Consider the following 16897-nt stretch of genomic DNA (forward strand, 5'->3'; position numbering starts at 1 on the left):
TGCTTGAAAGCATACTATCTATTAATACTTATCAAGTGTTGTTTGACACTACATTCCTTGTGTCTTTTGACACAATTAAATCTTTTGTTGCTCAAATTTAAGAGTTTTGGTACTAATTTGCTGCTCCAGCATGGGCAAAGACTCTCCAACTATTCGATTCAAAGGGGTCGGGTTAACACCTGGCAAACCCACATCAAGCTCATCCTGATGAAGAAGGGTCTTTGGTCCATTACCAATGGCAAAGAGAAGAAGCCTCGGGATGCAGACCTTGCAGCTACTTGGCAAAAGAATGATGACAAATCATAGGCCATCATTAACCTGGAATTGGATGATAGCTACATCTACCATGTGGATACGTGTGAAACCTCTAATGATATATAGAAGAGATTAGATACCTTGTTTGGTGCACAATCAAAGTCATCTAAGTATGGATTAATAATTGAATTTTTCAAGCTAGATATGAAACCTAACACATCTCTTGAAACTCATTTAAACTACATGGAAAGTCTCCTAACTCAGCTTCTTTGCAGGGATTGATCTCAAGATGGATGAAGATATTTGTATTGGTGTATTGTTAAAAAGCCTACCTCTCTTGACTATAATAATGTGTCAATTACATTAATCAACATGCCCAGTCCTAAATTGGTTGGCATTAAGGCCTCATTGCTAGATGAAGAAAAGAAGATAAAATCCAAAGAAGAACCAAGTACCTCTAAAGATGAACAAATGTTATATATTGGTAATAGGTACAAGGACAAGAAAGATCAGCTAGTATGTGACTTCTGCAAAAATATCAAGCACAGGAAGAAATTCTGTCATGCCAGGAAGAGGTCTCAAAAGGCCTATCTAGCTGCTATTAAAGAAGAACAAGACCATGGAGCAAAGGAAGAAGAAGAAGACTACCAGGAGAAGGATAAGCCTCATCAGTCCTTCCACTCCTATTTTGATAGACCTTTTTAGCATTGTATTGCCTAGCCCTAATGCTTCTGACATAAGCTTGTAAACTACTCATGTAACCTTGTACTATAGCCTCTGTACACTTTGTGAGGCTCCTGTTACAGCCTCTGGATGTCCACTATGTCTTTGGTACCCACACTTAGCCTTTTCTATGTCAGCCTCTGATGTTTACCATATTTGTGATGTGCCCACACTTTGCAGGGGGTTGCTCACTAAAGCCTCTACACACTTCGTACTTTTTTGGTTGTGATTGAGGAGGGATGTTGAGATATCTGCAATCACACCCAACTCAGCCTCTTTGTATGGAGCAGTGTGGGCTCAGGATGCAGAATCCCATAGGCACAGTGGTGGAAAGTGCAACCTAGTCTATCCTTATAAAGCATTGTACTTACTCTCTTTTTTAATGATATATCATGATGCTTTCCTCTTTCAGTTAGTGTCATTGTTAGTCTATTACACAAGATTGTGTTTATGAGTCCAAGCTTCCATCTTGGAACATAATTCACTTGTGTAATAGTTGTCTACTCATTGTCTATGTCAACATGAATCTATCCTTCATCTTCTATCCACCATAGCTTTTGTCGTGCTCTAGATCCATCATTTCAGCAAAATGCATCTTGGAAAATGGATGGCCACCAATATCTAGCTCCCAAAGCTTTCTTTTTAGTCGACCATCTAGCAAAGTTCCCTCCACAAGCAGAGTCATGACACCCTTCCAAGATAAACGGAACCTCATCAAGTATGACACATTCACGATAAATATCATTGACCCCTTGCCAATATAGTGTTCATGCAACATCAAGGTAAATTTCAAGGCTTGATGTCTAATTTTCCTCTTTTTAGCCTTCGACAAAGGGGCTCCACAACCTCTCCTGTGGATAAATAGTGTGTTATGGAAGCATACTAGGATGGAATGGAGGCCGTACTAATTTTGAATAAACTGTCAAGGTCACTACCTTCAGCCAAGACTTCCTTGCACTCCTCCCCAAAATCCACAAGACATTCAATGATGCCTTGCAACTTTGGCAACTTACTTCTAATTTCATAGTCAAACTCCTACAAAGTAATCAACCACTTTGTTGGGTGGTCAAGCGACTGCAACTTATTCAACAATAGCCTCAACCATAAACTCTCACTGAATTTTTGATCAAATGGAAGGGGCTACCTATGGAAGAGTCCACTTGACAACCTTCTTCTTATTTGGATGCTTTTCCATGGCTTTTGCAAGATGAATGATCATAATCTGTGCAGGGACAACTTGATATTTTAAAATACTGTTAGTGATTAAATTTCCTTAACGACATCAAAAAGTGATCTTGATGGTATGGGATGATACCTCAGGGTGTGTATTTCATTTTTACTCTTCAACACTAAATTTGGACACTCCAGTCAATAGTTATGGCAAATCTACTAATGCAGCCCTGTTTGGACAGCAAGCAGTCAATTCACTATTTCAAGTTCATTATACTGTTTCTTCACACAAAGTGCTTCCACATGCTTATGGATCTTCATTGAAATAATTTGCTTCATTATCGACTTGCCTACTACTTAATATCTTCAGTTTTGAGGAAAAAACATCTCTAGGAGGGGATGATTTGTAATGAAGCAAATTATTAACATGAGAGTTAAAGCCTATTCCAAGTATAAAACTTTGTAAATGCCTCCTAGATGCATAGAATAATGCATTATATATTTCTATCACATGTATTATTATTATTTTTCAATATATACATATAAACTTACAATCCATATCTGATAGGGTAGTAGACATGGATAGCAGTTGGCATTTGGCCCAACAATGGGCCAAATTATTGCTAAATAATTGTTTTCTTTGTACGTGTCAGTATATACATCAAAATAGTTTCTAATCATCTAGGTATAACCATTGAAAATAATTTCCTACTTATCTCAATAAAATTTTCCAAGTGTTCACCAATGGTAAACTTTTTGAATGTATATTTTGATGTTTGTATTCCTTGGTCGACTAGGAAAGTTTCATAATATGGTCCAATATGTCAACCATACTACCTTCGTGAGCTATAAAAGGAAGACCCTCTAAATCCATTTTCAATCTATATTTCACCTAGTCAAATTTCTTTCAACTGCCCTTAAACCCTTTGCCTATCATCTATCTAGATCACCATCCAAGCTTCACAATGGAAGTGCACGACTGGACAAAGCCATCTTTGTAACTTGGAATTTCAATTGGAGATATCAATTCATATTTACCTTGGATTAGATCTATGATGCATCTCCATTGTACTGTGAAAGGCATTGGATGCATGATAGTATGTGTTGCTTCATCTATGATTATCAATCACTTAAATTTGAAGAAAATTTAGTGGATGGCAAATCTCAAAGTTCTTATTTGTTTCTGAATAATGTAGGTTTAACCCTATTCTCCACCTAGGTGAACAATGGATCGGATGAAACTACTACATCTATGAGCAAGTGATTCAAGTTATTTTGGCCGAGCATGTCACTATTCTAAATAGTTCTCAATACCACAACTATTGTAAATAAGGTTATCCAAACCTCTCTTCATAGTACAAAACCCTAGATATATATACTGAGCTTCAATTTATAAAACTATTGATAATTAATTCTCATGGATAAAATTTTGTAAAATGATCCCCTATCATGATATAATGCCTATTTTTGGCTATTGAAAATTTGAATAAGAGATGTCTCTTTTTCTTTCACTTGTTTAAAGATTTGGCATCTCTAAATTTTATGTTGAAATGTGGTAGCACTTATATCAAATCTTAATAATTTATATTAAACTAATTCCTTGCATTGTAATATAGGGCATCACTACTACTATTAACTCTATTGAAATGCAAGAAGTGAAAATTCTCATTAAACAAGTTAAGCCATTTCAGTTTGTTGTTGACAAGGGTAAATATGTCAAAATAAATACCTAAATGCGGATTGAAACTATGGAGATTACTTCATTGTAGCTAGGACTACTACTCCAAATCAAGCCATAATACGGAAGTTGAAGTTGATAAGAGAAGCCTGGCTATGGTACAAAAAGTGATGTTGAGCTAGTGGAATTGGCCACTACATGGGAATAATGAAGGAAGCTATGCTCGAAAGTTATCCCCAACCATCTTACCAGAGGATAAAGATGAATGAGTCCTTCACCCTTTGCTAGCTAAGAATGATTTTGGAAGCCTAGGACCATGTTTGTTACATTTAAAAAATTGTGCACATCCATGGATACCACCCAACAAGTAGCCTAGTTTTTCCCAAGGGCTAAACCCTCCATTGGACACTCGATTGGAGGCTATGAGACCTCTAATCTTTAGGATACCCTATTGCACAAAAACCCAATCCAAATCTAGAAGTAGAAGATATTGTGGACAAGGTTTTCAAAACAAAGAACCTTGCACTTTCATCACAAGAGGACCAAAGTTGAACAATAAGCTGATGCAAGAAACAAGGATAAGGTTAATGCAACCAAAAAATTTATCCTAACTAGTTGAAATAATGAAATTCAAAGATGTTACCCATTGTAATGAGTCTAGATAATTTAGAAGAGAGTATCCCAAGTTGAACCAACCTTCTTGCCAAGGATAGTTTCATGGGAAAAATAGAGGAGCAGTAGCAAAAGGAAAAGAAAGGCTATGGTAGTTACCTACAAGGTGGAAGAAGAAGAGGAAGAGCCCACATTGGAATCTTGAAATGAAAATAGCAATAGTCCATGCCACTCCGAACAAGAAGGGACCAAATCACCATTTTTCCATGATTCAAACACCTATAAGCGATCAAGGTAAACCCTTCAAGATTTTGATGGATTGTAAAATCACTCATTCTTTTATTTCTCCAAATTTTGCAAAGAAAATATATTTAGAGTTTGCATCAACATCCAAGCTCTTAGTCGAACTTGCTAACAAAAAGAAGTTCTATCTTCACATTAGATGAGAAAAATGAAATCTAATCTAGGTACTAAGCTCACTAGCACAAGGTTCCATATCATGAACTTGGGTACCTATGAGTGCATGTTAGGAATGTATTGGTCAATTTCTAATGACTCTCACATCCATTGCAAAAAAGGCCAAGTCTTGTTTTGAAACTTGAAATAAAATAATGTAACTACACATGGTGAAGTTGGTAAGCCAAAAATCTAATTGACTAAAGCTTCATGCATCACACAAGGCTTAAGAAAAGAATTGCATTTCTATTTGATTAAGCTCAAGAAAACTAGTCAAAACAAAGGGTTAGAAGAGGAACCGTCTTGGATGAAGGAGTTTGTAGATGCCTTCCCTTAGGAGCTACCCCAATTTCCACCCAAACATAATTTGGCCATGAGATTAAACTTGTGCTAGGAGTAGCTCTAGTAGCAAAACATTCAACTGGGAATTTGCCTTAGGGAATCTTGGTTCTATTTGAAAAGAAGAAGAGTAGAACCCTTCATCTTTGCATCAATTGAACCACGTGACAATGAACATTAAGTACCAAAATCCTAGGATTAATCAGCTTCTTGATAGAGTTCAAGGAACAAAGATCTTCTATAAGATTGGTTTGGATTAAGGTTACATACGATTGGGTAATTTTCCACAGGGAATCTTGGTCCTATTTGAAAAGAAGAAAAGTGGAACCCTTCATCTTTGCATCGATTGAACAATGTGGCAATGAATAATAAGTACTAAAATCCTAGGATTAATGAGCTTCTTGATAGACTTCAAGGAGCAAAGATGTTCTATAGGATTGATGGTCTAAGGTTGGGGCATTATTAAATCAAGATCAAGGAATAAGATATCCCAAAGACTACCTTCAATACTTGCACGACAATTTTATTGTAATGTCCTTAAATTGGATTAACTAATGCTCTAGCTAATTTTAACATGCTAGTATAAGCTATATTTAGGCCTTACCTTGATGACTTTTTCCTATTCTTCTTCAGTGATATTTTGACCTACTACAAAGAAAAATAAGAAGAACATCAATATAAAGGATAGCTCCAAATTGTGCTAGAAATGCTAAGGATAGGCAACCTCTATGCTAAGAAGAGAAAGTGTGCATTCTTGAACAAGAAAATAGAGTACCTTGGATTCATAATATCTGAAAAGGGTATTGTAATAGACCTAGCCAAGGTCAAGGACATATAGGAATGGCCACCTTGGAAGTTGGTTAGAGAAGCGTGTAACTTTCTAGGATTAATAGGATGATATCGAGTCTTTATCAACAATTATGCTTTGATTTGATGCACCCTTGATCAACTTGTTTAAGAAAAAAACTTACATTGTGTGGATCCCAATTGAGCAATATAACTTTGAAAGGCTCAAGTAGAGTTTAGTTAGTTCCCATTCTAAAGATTCCTAGTCTAAACTAGAAATTTGAGCTCATGATGGAGGCAAGCTCTCTTGTATTAGGTTATGTACTTATGCACAAGGGTCATCCCCATTGGTCTACTCCTTAAAAAAGCTAAATACACATGAGATATTATGCTATTCATTGTAGAAATTACACAACATAGCGGACAAAATCTGAGCAAGGAGTAGAGAACACACAATAAGTATGAGAAGAACAAAAACTTCTTTAATTTTAATAGTCGAAAAAAGTGAATGTACTTTGAAATATTAGAAGCAATGCCAAGCTTCACCACTCTTTAAAAGACCCATCATTCATTAGTGGCAAAACACTTCACAAACAAGTTGTCCACTTAACCATAACCTTTTATAAGACTTTTGCAAACAATATTCCTAGGTTTATAACTATAGTTTCTTTTGCTCTAATATCACATGTAACATGCCTATCTAATGAATCCTCCATGGCACAATTTAGGCATTCCATAAGGAATGTATTTAGGAGACTCCATAGCACAATTTAGGTATTCCATCAAGAAATGTATCTAGGAGACTCCATTCAAAACTCCCAAGGTATTTGAACTTTATGGCCTAGGATCTCTCGAGTCTACCCTCTCAAGGGAAGCTCCACCTCACCTCCACAAGGATTGACTTGAAAGGGGGTCCTAAAAGACTTTTAAGGCCTCTTAACAAAAGTTTGAGAGCCACTTCTGGGTAGCTCCTTACACAAGATATCTTGAATCAAAGTGAACTACTGTTGCAATTAGTTCGAAGATAGTAAGAAATGAGGGGAATCTAGGCAAGCCCACCCTCTACCTATAGAGTAAAATCTGACTTTGGTTTCCTAAAATGACACTCACTCAAGTTGTAGGATGACAATGTAGGATATCTCTTCCTCAAATGTCCTAATCTAAATTTTCTAGTAGGAAATCTCTTGACTAATAGAGACCACCCTATCGTAGGATGAATTTGTCAGGGATTCACCCAGGGATTCACCCACTCCCCTTCTATTGTAGGAGCTATTTTAATTTTTAATTAATTGTATCATAGTTATATTTGAAATTTACCAAAAACTTCCTTAATTAACCTATTAGACACATTCATTCACATAATATTGGTATAGACACAAATATATGTGGAAAATAGTCTTTGAGAAAAGCATGAATATTTATTCCAAATGAAACTATGTACAATACTTATTTTATTCCGTCAATCCTCTCTCTATAAGTAGAAATTTCCCAAAGACAAAACTACCAATCTACTCTCAATTACCATCAAGGCCTTTTGAGAACCTTAGTAGCTAATTTGAATTACTAGGATTCATCAAATAGTTTATTATAAGATCATGAAATAAAAACCTTATTAGGAGAGGATATTCCAAATGTGTGGACGTGGCATCTTAAATCATTCTACCTTTACGCCTTCTAATAATGATACTGCTTTACTACTCAAAGGAGATGATATTTGCTAGTTAGGAAAACAATACTCTACTATTTAATCCTTTCAAGAAGTAGGGTTTCTTAAAGTACAATCCATCAAAATAGCATCAAGGTTATCTAAACCCTAGTTCACTTTCCCAGCAAGTACGATTACATGAAGGTCCATAATGTACTTTCCATTTTATTCACTATTTTTAAGGAAAAGAGTGGTATTAACTCTAATGTTCTTTTTACCTATAACATTAAAGAAATGGGTTTCTTATAGTTAACTATTGTTGCATGTAAAGAAGTTCTAACAAATTGGATATCTGTGTATTGATTGGGTTTCATCGCATAGGAGGGGATGCTCCTTACAAAAATTCCCTCCATTCTAACCAACATCTACTCAAATCTAAGCTATCGACATAGATTTCCAAATCGAGTGTCTATTCTATAATATCTTGACTCGTTCATTAACAATCATTGATTCAACTAGTATTGTAGCGAGAACATAAATCGTAGATACAAAGTGAGGTAGTTGGCAATGCGGGTGGAACCTTATTTGTTTGTGTTAGGGCAATCTATTGCTTGGCTCTAACACTCCTTCTCTTGGGGGCCATTGTGAACACATGAACTATCCCACATGCGATCCTTACTTAGCTCCTTCCTTGATCCTTATAGAGCTCCTAGACTAGTATGATATTTGAAGTGAGCTTCAACAAGGCCAAGAAGAGTGTTGGGTTAGGTAAAGGAGGCTTGAGGAATGGCTATGGATAGGGCATAGGTTGAGCTAGTACTTAGGGTTTGAAGGATAGTGAAGGAGTAGAATATAAATGTGATCATTCTTCAATCATAAATTATCCTTGAAGTCAAAATAGGTGGGGAAATTTTTGAGAATTGATAAAGGGCATCTTTGACAATAGAGAGATGAGGAATTATATGAGAAAGGATTAGGGAGATCAATGAATATGATGAAGATAGATAAGAGGTAAGTTGATTAGAAGGGGCCGATTGAGGATCTATAACTTACATTCTAGTTCTCTTGTCTTTATTAAAATCTTTTCTATTCTTATATCTTCTCTCTATCTCTCTCTCTTCTCTCTCTTTCCATCTCCTCTCTCTCTCTCTCTCTCTCTCTCTCTCTCTCTCTCTCTCTCTCTCTCTCTCTCTCTCTCTCTCTCTCTCTCTCTCTCTCTCTCTCTCTCTCTCTCTCTCTCTCTCTCTCTCTCTCTCTCTCTCTCTCTCTCTCTCTCTCTCTCTCTCTCTCTCTCTCTCTCTCTCTCTCTCTCTCTCTCTCTCTCTCTCTCTCTCTCTCTCTCTCCCCTAGTCGACTTGAATGCCATCTCCATTTTGCTGAAGGGTGATGCTCAAGTTAGGGAATCTTATGGGCCGCTAATGAAATATATCCCTAGCCCTGAGAATGAGCAAGATTGGATACACATGCTAGCCACCATCAATCTGCTATTCTCAGATGACGAGAAGGAATACGAACAAGATACTAAGATAGCCAGTGAGCCCATTAATAAGCATTCGGTACCATTATGCATGATGGCCAGAAGCTCTTGTAGACAGCCCCACCCCTATCACGTTCCATGTCCCAAACAACAAGCTAGAGCTCCACGGGATCTTAGAGTACTTGACGGACAAGCTAGCTAGCAACCCGGCTGCTAACCTTGAACCCCTCAAGGATCTCATGGACAAACCCAAATGGAAGTGGACCAAGGTACATAATCTGAACGTGACATAAAATTGGGTGTCTTAGTCATGGATGAGAAAGAAGAGGATCATAGAAACCTAGGAGGTGATGAGTAGTTGGATGAGGACGATTCGGATGATGAGTACAAAGATTGCAATTTCCTTAGTGAAGAGAGTGAAGAAGAGATTGACACAATAGAGTATGACACTGATGGACATGTAATTGAGCAATTACAAGTAGATTCCAAACCATAGAAGGAAAATACCTTCAAAATTGAGAGAGGAATCATGCAAACCAAGTGTGATCACATGTGGTTGGAACACTTAGGGATAATTGATTACGAACGAGTAGGGCTCACCCAATCAAGTGATGCACCACTATTTTTAGAACGGAATCACCTTTAGAGCAATGACCACCAGGAGAGACTCCCTCTTCTAATGAATACAGAGAGTTCAATTTTGAGTTAAAAGTAAGCTTAGATAGCAATCTTGAGATACCCCGATCACCTAAGACCAAACGCACCAAGGGGGACCTACTAGTCCACCTAAGGCAAAGACAGTTGAGGGAGGAGAGAAAGAGACAACTTAGGGAGCTGAAAGTTGAGGAGCAGAAAAAACCACAAGATCTACCAAAGCAATTCACAAAATTCAAGAAGGCAGATAAAGTAGTGATCTTGCTGGGTGCCAAGAGGCAATGACAAGCAAACAGACCCATAGAAGGGCCTGCCAAAGTCATGGAGGTTGACCTGGCTAGGGAAGGGGAGAAGCCCTAACGTGTCATCATAGCTGACGCCTTGACAGAGCATGAAGAAGAAAATATCATTGTACTCCTACGAGAGTACATAAACATATTCGCTTGGTCCCTCAACAAGTTGAAAGGGGTAGATCTGAGTGTAGTGACTCATAATATTCCCATGACACTAGATGCAACACCGGTCAAGCAACGACCATATCTGATGAATCTGAAGGATGCTCATGCAGTCAAGGAGGAGATAGAAAAGCCGTTAAGAGCTGGATTCATCTATGAAATTGAGCACATGGAATGGGTTTCTCCCATTGTAATCATCCTGTAGAAGAACAAAAAAATTAGAGTGTGCATCAATTATAAGAAAGTCAATGCTGCTACGGAGAGAGAGAATTATCCACTATCGTACACTAACCATATTCTTGAGAGAATGGCTGGCAAAGAAGTCTACAATTTTCTGGATGGCTTCTTAGGTTACAATCAAGTGTGTAAGTGTATCCTGATGATAGGCATAAGACCGCATTCGCTATCGAGTGGGGTGTCTTTGCCTACATAGTCATGCCCTTCGGGCTGACAAATGCACTAATCACGTTCCAATGGCTCATGTGTGCCATCTTCAAGAACATGCTTAGACAAGAGCTAGAAGTATTTGTTGATGATCTATGCATTCACTTAAGTTGAAGGGAATACATAGACAAACTCTACACAGTCTTTGAACGATGCATATTGTATCTAAACCCCCTTAAAAGTGCCAATTCTGGGTGAAACATGGATGCATCTTGGGGCATGTGGTATCTAAGAATGGCATTGCCACTGACTTCTCAAAATTCAAGGTTATTGTTGACCTTCCACCACCACCAACCAACTACAAGGGGGAGGGGGGGGGGGGGGGGGGGGGTTTCAAAACGATGTCGTGCAAAAACGGCCACCCCTCCATCATGACGATTTGTGGACGAGGGGGGTATGAAGCTTGAGAACAAGTCACAAATTAGAGAATGGCAATCATCATCTTCAATTTCTTGCTCCTCATTGCTGGTCTCATATCAAGAAATGGTTGCCCGATGAAGAAGCTGGAAAACTAGTATTTCTCTCTCCTCCCCTCTCTCTCCTCTTGATGGTTGTTCACATGCATGATTCTATGGAAGAAGGGAAAGAAGTTGGATGCGAGATGCTAATGGAATAATGGAACATGAGCAAAGGAGATCATAGATCAGAGTTGGAGAGAGCGTGAGTGGCAAAAAATGAGCATCAGCGGCCTCCCAACCATTAAATATGCACCTCCAAAACTGGGTTTCTATGAGTAAGCAATCATTTCATTCGTTTTATGAGAAATGATTAATGAAATTTTTGTAAATGGATGCCTTTGATTAATAATGCTAAAATTCATCAAAAAGCTTGAAGAAAATTAAAAAATTGAGTCATTTAATAATTTACATCAAAACACGCAAAAATCGCAAATTTAGGTGATTTTCATGAAAATGATAAATTTTGGGGGTTTTGTTTTGTGATTTTGGGATTCATATGGACTAGAAATGAATATAAAATAAATTCTCAATAATTCTAATCAATCCCAACTCATAAATAAAAATTATTAGAATTTTATTTAAGTAAATAAAAATAATAATTTAAAAATAAAAAATATAGTTTTTTGGTGCAAAAAAATTAAGAAAAAATATGCTTTATGTTCATGGATGTATGACATGATTGTAGTATGAGGGATAAGCCTTAGTTTAGCCTTGTATCCATGTTAAAGTGTGTTTTTACTACTTTTGCAAGAAAAACACATGAAAAATTTGTTTTTTCTACAATTATCAATGATGCATAACCTAAATGGTAGGGAGAAGGAGGGGTTTTGAGGGTAATTAGTTAGTAATAAAATTTGAAATTCTGATCTATTTTCTTGTGTATAGCATATAGGACGTTTAAATTTTAAGTTTAATAGGGTCGAGCAGCATGAGAATGCTTGACGCTGACCCTTAGCAATGCCTCATAACGTATAGGCTAAAATCATTGAAAGAAATGTCTTTGCACTTCACAATGCTGATTTATAAATCATAAAATGTTTGAGCACTATGGCATTCACAATTGCATTGCGCATATCACATGGTGTCATTCCTGGATGCATTGCAATTGTTTTTTTTATACATATGACCCACACTGAGTTGTGAGATACTTAAGCTGTAGGTTTAGATGATCAGGTTCTTTGGGGAATTGTTAAGTGAGGAAATATTTTATCTCCTGGAATGTTTGAAAATGAGAGTGAATTTTGTGACGTACGTGCTATTTGTGTTAGTGGTGCATCGAGGGGCCGATCCTCGATGAGAGCAGAATTTTGATGTCGAGAGCAGGTTGTCAGGAGTTACCGGCCAATGCGGGATGTCAAGCGGGATGCCCAGGATTTTTCATAGCTCAATTCGGACACCAGACGGGGAAATGGCCAAGGAAATGGGCAAGATGAGAAGGGATGGACCAAAGTTTGGCCAAATGGGTAAGTGACCCTTGGGAGCCCAAAATGAAATGTCACATGAAATGTAGATGAGAAAAAACGTGATGTAGGCATGGAGAGATGGCGCCTGTATGCGCCCGAAATTTGCGCTCAATCCTTGATCATGCAATCTTCAGCCTGCAAACAACCACCCCCAATGATCATGGGCATTCATTTCCCTCTGGATGCTGACTCTATTGCCGTGCTTCGCCCGTCAAATGGTGGCCTCAATGGAGATCTCTGATTTCAGTCTTTCTCTCTCCTCCCTCACTCTCCCTTAAGGGGTTGTTCTTGTGTGGAAGAAGACAATGAAGAATGATGGAGGAAAGCTTGTCCAGATGAGACCGCATTGCTTCCGGGTGGATGAAGACATGAAGAGTGCTGTTCTTGAAGATGCTGGATATTGAATGAGGGCTGACACGCAGTCCCATAGCAAAACCGAGATCCCGATACAGAAAGCCTAAGCTGTAATTCAATTTTTATGAAGAAAAAATGAGTTTTCATGCTATTTGGTTGATGAAATATTGTTCCCATGGGCTGATTATGCATTATGTTGTTGTTTTATATGAGTTTGATCAGTTTATACTCAGAAAATCAGAAAATCATAAGTGTTATGACTGAAATTAATGGTATAAAACCCGTAAAACACGCGTTTAAGAGGCAAAATGGGGGGTTTTTTGCACAATAAAGGGGAAACATGAGATATAACATCAATAAAACCTGAAATTTTGCTGTCAAGAAACCTAAGGGCCATAGCCCATAATCAATCTTAATTTCTAGTCATTTTTATTGAAGAAAATAGAGGAAAAATACCAAAAAATGGTGGAAAATTGATTTTAAATGGGAGAAAATTAGGAAACGATAAAAGGAAAATTCCAAAAAATCACATAAGTGTTTGTGCAATGTATAATGAAGGTAGAGCACGAGGTTAGCCTTAGTTTACCCTCATTTCTATGTTTTTGTCCATATTTATTGCTTTTTCTACAAAGAAATACACATAAAACGACTCTTACACCTATCAACGATTGCAAAACATTAAACGATAGGGTGAGAGGGGAGTTTGAGCGTCAAAGTACAATCTTAAATCTGATTTATGTGTTGCATCATGGCTATAGGGCGTTGTTTTAAAATAAAATAAAAGGTAGCATGAGCGTAAGGCTCGGTGTCTCTTCTCGTTTCAATACATAAACGTTAGCATGGAAATCATGAAAAGATTGGTTTCGCACGATACACAATGCTGATTTTCTATTGTCTGTGCACTAAACCATTCACATTTTGCACTATGCATGGTTAGTGGTATCGAAGGAAAATCTCCTGGACTGCATAGCAATCGTTTTTTTAGGACTTTGACCCGCGATTGAGAGTGTGAGGTTATCCCTTGCCGTAGGGTAGAGGGTTGGTTTCCTAAGGGACTGTGAAGTGAGGAAGCATGGTATATCTCCTGGAAATACGAGAAATATAAAAGAGAGGAGTTTGTGTTCGTATGTGTTATATGTTTAGCAGCGCATCAAAGGGCCAATCCCTACGATGTAGGAGAGGTGCAGTGGGGCACCGACTATTAGTCGATGGAGTGCCTCCTATATGTGTGTGAACGAGGCGTTATGCCTAAGTATTTTGGGATCTCCCTCTGAGGAGTTTTAGGGAAACGTTAGACTATGAACTATAAACGCATGAATTAAGCTTTAGGGCAGTTTGTCCTTCAGCCTTAGATTGACGCTCCTGGTCCGCGAGGCCGTGAGGGTATTTGTGTGTCATGAGCAAGAGGTCCAACTAGTGCTATAGCCAATGCCGGCCCATTTTAGGTCCCATCAGTGGTGCGTCTACTGCCGGGAGCCACTTATAAGTGGTGGTTTTCGGATCTAGGGTTTCTAGGGACCAAAAGGAAGTTGGTTTATGTCCTCTGACAAGGACCGTCAAGCCGAAATCCAGAAAGTAGAACGTGCTGAGAGGGCTAGACGGCGGTTAGAGATTGTAAGCCGTTATTCTCCTCAAAGGAGTAGCCCAGTACGTATACGAAACAGTGGTCTTAGTCATTTAACTACTTCACCTATTTCATTAGGTGCAGGAGGAAGTGTAAGACCTTCTTCTCCTCCACCAAGTTTGCCCACTTCAAGTGGGGGTGTGAATCCGTCACTTCAAGCTCCTATTGCTAATCCGATTGTCACCATGGCACAGCCTATTGCAATTCCTGCAGGGACGCCGGATTTACCAGCCTTAGGAGTTCCCTTGCCCATTTTTAATGGGTTAGCGGAAGAGGATGCAGAATTTCACATTTGTGAATTTCAGAGATTAATGTTCAATTATCGCATCCAAGACGAGGGACATCTCATGATGTTCTTCAATATGACGTTAAAAGGAAGGGCTGCGGTATGGTATCACAGCATAGAGTGTGGAACCATAACCACCATTGATCAATTCTATGTAGCTTTCCGAGCAGAATATGCCCTTGAAAGAGGTGGCCAATATTGGTTGCGGGTCTTGAATGTAACATGTCAAGATCCTCACGAGAACATGAAAGCATATACCAAGAAGTTGAAGGAAGTATTCCGTAAGTTGCAAACTTACATTCCCATTCCACCGGCTACCCAATTGCAATACTTTTTGCATGGGTTGGACTTTAATATCCAAGTACAATTGAGCAGTGTGGCCTTAGTAGACATAGACAGCGCTATTACACGGGCAAAGGGAGTAGAAGCATGATTACAAACGGCCTACTCCTCTCGAATGAATGTTAATGGGGGTTTAGTATCTGGCGGCAATCCATCATTGACGAATGGAAGTCAAGGGATGCCTATGACTAACCCTGTTGGGAGAGGGAGTGTGGTTTCAAATGTACCTTTACTACCGGCTCCTCCCAGTGTGACTATGCCTATGGCAAGTCAGTTGGCTCCATCAAATGTTGGAGGCCAAGTTTCAAATTCGAATGTTGTTCTTGTGGGTCAACAGCCAATGCCAAATCAAAGTGTTAGGCCAATGGAACGACGGGTCGACGATCGAGGCTACGAGTCGAGTGCATCTAATGTCCTTGGCAAAGTCAAGGACATGATGAAGCATTATACCGATATGATTTTCGAACAATATCGACAAATAGCCGTCGACGTTAATTTCTTGAAGAAGCAATAAAATTTGATAGGGAGTGGACCCTCTAGATTCAGTTGTAAATGGTGTGGTGGACAGCACTTCCCCAGAAACTGTCCAAATGTGAAATGTGACATTTGTGAGAAGTCAGGCCATCTAGCTGCTACCTGTTGGAGTAAGATTAGCGCTCTCCAACAAGGGAGTAAACAGCCAGGCCCAGTGAATCATAGAGCGCAAGGAAATAACTTGCAGCATAATGATGCACCAAGATAAATATTGCAGAGGGGAAAAACAACTATAGAAGAGTTAGCACAAGGCAACGGAGTCAGCCTTATTGAGGCTGTACGAGTTCATGATGCTGAAACCTCTAACTTAAGAGCCGTGACAAGAGGCCAAAAGGCTAAAGAGGTTGACAAAGATAATGCAAAACTGGTTGAGACAAACCTTAAACAAGGGGATAAGGGGACGCAGGTCCAGAATTCTAGCATAGAAGGGGCCAAGAAAGAAGGCAAGAGCCAAGAAAGAAGCACCAAATCGGTCCAAAGACCAAAAGAGAGGATGGTTTGGCGAGAAAAGAGAGCTTTGGCTACTTATCATGACTTTGATTTAGCAAGTTCTCTTTGTGAAGTTAAACCAGATGTGAACCTCTTGCAATTGATCAAATTATCTCCAGGGGTATGCAAGGAATTTAAGAAGATCCTGCGTATCGGGTATATTGTGGAACCCTTGGGCATAGCACGAGTAGGGGAATATTGGTTTGACCATGCTAAAAAGAACTGCCCTAGGGTTCCAGCTTATGTAGATGGAATATTAGTGGAACATGCCATTGTAGACACTGGATCCTCCGTCAACATCATGAGTTCAGAGTTGATGGAGAGGCTGGGTCTAGGCATCCAGAAAGACAACTCCACCCTTCTGAGAATGGCTGATGATAGTCTAAGACAATCAGAAGGTTGCGTTACTAAGGTCCATGTTACAGTTGCAAGTGTAGAATGTTTTTTGGACTTTAGGGTGATAAGATTTGCAGGACGTCCTAGCTATCGAGTTTTGCTAGGTAGGCCTTGGATCTTACGAACAGACTGTCAAGTCGATATACCCGCCGGTCGAGTGGTTCTAGGTCGAGGTGCTAATCGAATGATAGTCGATGCTTATCCTGAGTCTGCTCAAAGTGAGAGAGCTCCTTTATCTTCTACTGAATTAGAGACAG

The sequence above is a fragment of the Lygodium microphyllum genome, chromosome 15, assembly GCF_053477565.2.
Source record: "Lygodium microphyllum isolate KBCC chromosome 15, Lygodium_microphyllum_v1.1.10, whole genome shotgun sequence".
Classification (NCBI taxonomy): Eukaryota; Viridiplantae; Streptophyta; class Polypodiopsida; order Schizaeales; family Lygodiaceae; genus Lygodium; species Lygodium microphyllum.